General features: G+C 40.5%; 1 protein-coding gene across 3 annotated transcripts in view; it reads left to right on the plus strand.

Annotated features, from left to right (window-relative positions):
- The window catches only part of gpr18 (G protein-coupled receptor 18), an 18,746-nt gene that overhangs the window by 8,325 nt on the left and 6,875 nt on the right, over positions 1 to 3,546 (plus strand). Inside the window, exon 1 of one of the 3 annotated variants that reach the window (XM_008433461.2) lies at positions 2,069 to 3,271. The exons of the other annotated variants lie outside the window; for them this stretch is intronic. The gene's annotated coding sequence lies outside the window, so the exon portion shown is untranslated. Of the gene's footprint in view, positions 1 to 2,068; positions 3,272 to 3,546 lie in introns of those variants that run through there. 3 annotated transcript variants of the gene reach the window in all.

The following is a 3,546-nucleotide window of genomic DNA, read 5'->3' on the forward strand; positions in this document are numbered from 1 at the left end:
TGTCCTGTGTGTCTCTGTTTCCCTGCGACAGACTGGCGACCTGTCCAGGGTGACCCCGCCACTCGCCCGGAACGTTAGCTGGAGATAGGCACCAGCACCTCCTGACCCCACTGAGGGACAAGGGTGAAAAGAAAATGGATGGATGGATGGTTTATATCATAAATTAGAAATACAACAATTAAGATGAAGCACACATTTTTATTTTCTGTTTATACTTAATTTTAATGTTATTTTTATAAATGCTCTCCTGACCTTAGAGGGAAAAGATGTGACTTAATTCCCACCTTGTTTGGTAGCTCAATGAGGAAAACAAAATTTGAGGACTGGTAATGTTTTCTATCTGCTGTTGACACGGTTTCATCAGTACTGCATYGCTACTTCTGCAGCTAAAGTTCAGGGAAATTTAAAAACTATGAAAATGGGTAGTTTCTTCAAACTTATACCAGAATGTGACTCTTAATGAGGTCTGAGCTTTTTAACTCAGAAATACTGAACTAGACCAGTGAGTTCAGGATTTAAATAGAAAACTTAGACGTAGAATAAAAATAATAAAAGAAGCATGTTCTGGTGTTTAATGAAGAGTTAATATGTGACTTACCAAGAGTTATTTCACAGTAATCTTTTTTTTTTTTTTACTAATAGTTATGGTGGGAATGAGATGAAAAATTTCCTCAATCCACACAAGATTTTTATTCTAATTAATTGAATGAAGAAACTCTTTCATCAACAATATGTTGGTTCAAATACCAGGGAAGCAATTTAAATGTTTTTTGTTTGTTTGTTTTTTTCCCCAGTGCTTTAAAACTAAAAACCAGGTTCTACAAATTTCAAGTTCTGCTCTAAAGAACCTCTGTGCAGTGTTGGACAATGTATATTGGGGTCTAATCAATTCAAGTATTTTAGATTGGAGATATTTCTTAGAAATTTCTGCAATCGACCTTTTACTCCAGCACCGAATCAGAACCAACTCTTCYCCCCGCCCCCAGACTGTGGGCCCGGGCGATTAGCATGTTTTTTTTCCATCTCATAGTTCAAATTATGAATAGGAAAGGGCAAAAATGATTCAGTTTACAGAAGMAAATTTCCCATTCCATCAAAAGAGCAAATACATGACAACAGAGAAAAAAATACATATGTGACAAAGAGACAGAAGCTAATGAGCCACTAAGACAGAGAACAAATTCATTTCAGTCGTTTATTAACTTAGCAGTTGCTACCTGGAGGCACTTTACAAAACAAGTCGAATTCATTGCAAATTATTTATTTATTTATAGCCATTAGACTCCCTCCAGAGATCAGGAGTTTAGGGAAGTATGGCACAGCTGGGAGCAATCAAGGTGTWGACGGGACAACACAAGAGACTCAACTGAACACAGAAACCTAAATAAACACACAGAAAACCCAAATCCTCACAATTTCACCATAATCCCAAAGAAAATCTGTTGGCTTGAGCTGAAGAGGAGAGCGCATGAGAGAGGACAGAGTATGATGGATAATCTCTGTTTGGACGGTCCAATCCTTCAGAGAAACACAGCGCGTAACAGAACATGGTTATACAAACCGATAAAAGAAAATAGTKCCAACACKTTCTCCACCAACAATTCTGTTTAAAATGTTCTTTTTCTTAGTACGGAATATTTCCCCTATTGAAGAAATGTTCTCCAACTAAAGATTTGTATCTTCTAAAAAAAATAACATGCAATAAATGAATTCTTTTTGAGTGCTTTTGCATGTTTTTAAGCTCTGTAAATATAAACTCAACCAACATATTTGCATAATAAAGAAAATACTAAGTAGTAACACTAAAGACGGATTCAAAGAAACGAGAATGAGACGCTGATCATCTCATTTTTAGGCAGAAAAGGGTGTAATACTTCACGTCGGCCTCTAGAGGACAGTGTACAACAGGTTAAAAAGGTGATGAGACACTAAGAATAACGAGCTTCCAGTGAACACCTGTATCTACCTTTATTGACTGAATAACTACACCTGCGCGCACGCACGCATGCACACACACTCGCGCACGCACGCACACACATACGTATCGTGTAGTATAGGAGGTTTTTTACAGGAGCATTTTGTGAGGAGTGGGAGACTTAGTGAGGCAACATGACAAGTATCAAAGAGAGGAAAACATCACACAGACTGTTGTCATAACAACATATTGCAATGAACGCCAAGCACCATCTGCTCCGAGAATTTTTGAGACGCATCAAGAGGACGAGTCGATGGATAATTATTTCCCAGGAATAAGAATTAGACCGAATGGTAGAAGCGCTGCTCTTGAAATCCAGCGACGAAGTTTGTGTGCTGCGGTCTCAGTTTTGAGAAGTTCGGGGGAAGYGTCTGATTTCTTTTGTCGCGTCGCAATTGAGGTCAGATAGGCTACTACAGTAGCCGCATAGAGAAAACGAACAAAAACAGGAAGTCGTTCTGAACTTGCACGGTTTATTTCACATGAACTAATAACGGGAATTGAAAGTAACTGTAAGAGTCGGGGGAGCGGGAGAGGGGGAAATAAGTTATTTTATTGCTCAATGTTCTTTTGGGCCAAACGTCCTAATTTATGGCTGTTAGCCGTCGAAACTCAAATTAATCACGCGCATTAATCTGCATTCAATCCTGGCGCGGGYTGACCTTGAGCGTTTCACCTGAAGTATGCGCTCTGCATCCATTAAGTCGACGCGATGTAAAACCATCTCACAGCATCAGCGTGAAGTGTCTATTACCACCGTCTTATTTCCTGTTTATATGGCAACTGCCTCAACATCCTGTTTTTAATTACTTCTCTCCGGCAGCAGATGCTTCTCGCAGCAACCTGCTGTGGATTACTCCCCTGAGAACTAATGTGCTGTGACAGACCCCACTTTTCCAATCAATAACTCGCCCTAAATCTGCCATCTCTCTGCCTGCCAAACACACTCCCACTTCTAATGGCACATCATTTTCTTTAAGGGGGTGTAATTGCGTGCTGTGGAAAAGCTGCAGCCTCTCTATCTGTGTGTGTGTGCGTGGGTGTGTGTGTGTGTGTGTGTGTTCTTCTCTGTTCCGACCACGCTCGTACTGTAAAAGTGCAGAGGCTAGAGCACACAGGAAGTGATGAGGGGCTTTACACAGCATGCAGTCTCGCCACCCCTACCATCACATCTGACAGACGCACTCACTTCCCTGTTTTGACTGTAGCAGTTGAGACATTTCGACAAAAAGAAGTCACTTTCGCTTCACAAACCTGTTGATGTGAACGTGTCAGGATGTTTGTTTGATTCATGCGGTAAGTTAAGGGTTTTTTTTGTTGTTTTTGCCCAGGTGGCCTCGGTCTTGCTGATTTTATCCACATTTAGGTTGATGATGGGGCAGATTAATGGGAGACGTAGTTTATAGTACGTCCTCAATGTGTCTCCTCTTGCAGTTTTAAATTACACGTGGTTTTATGCGTACATCTATAATTCTCTCGCCTTTTCATCACTTGTTATTTAGTATCGGGCCATATAAATTGTGTAGTTCAATTCAGAAAAGGGCCAAAGAGCGTAGAAAGAGGGGTGGAGG

The sequence above is a fragment of the Poecilia reticulata genome, linkage group LG2 (genome assembly GCF_000633615.1).
Source record: "Poecilia reticulata strain Guanapo linkage group LG2, Guppy_female_1.0+MT, whole genome shotgun sequence".
Lineage (NCBI taxonomy): Eukaryota > Metazoa > Chordata > Actinopteri > Cyprinodontiformes > Poeciliidae > Poecilia > Poecilia reticulata.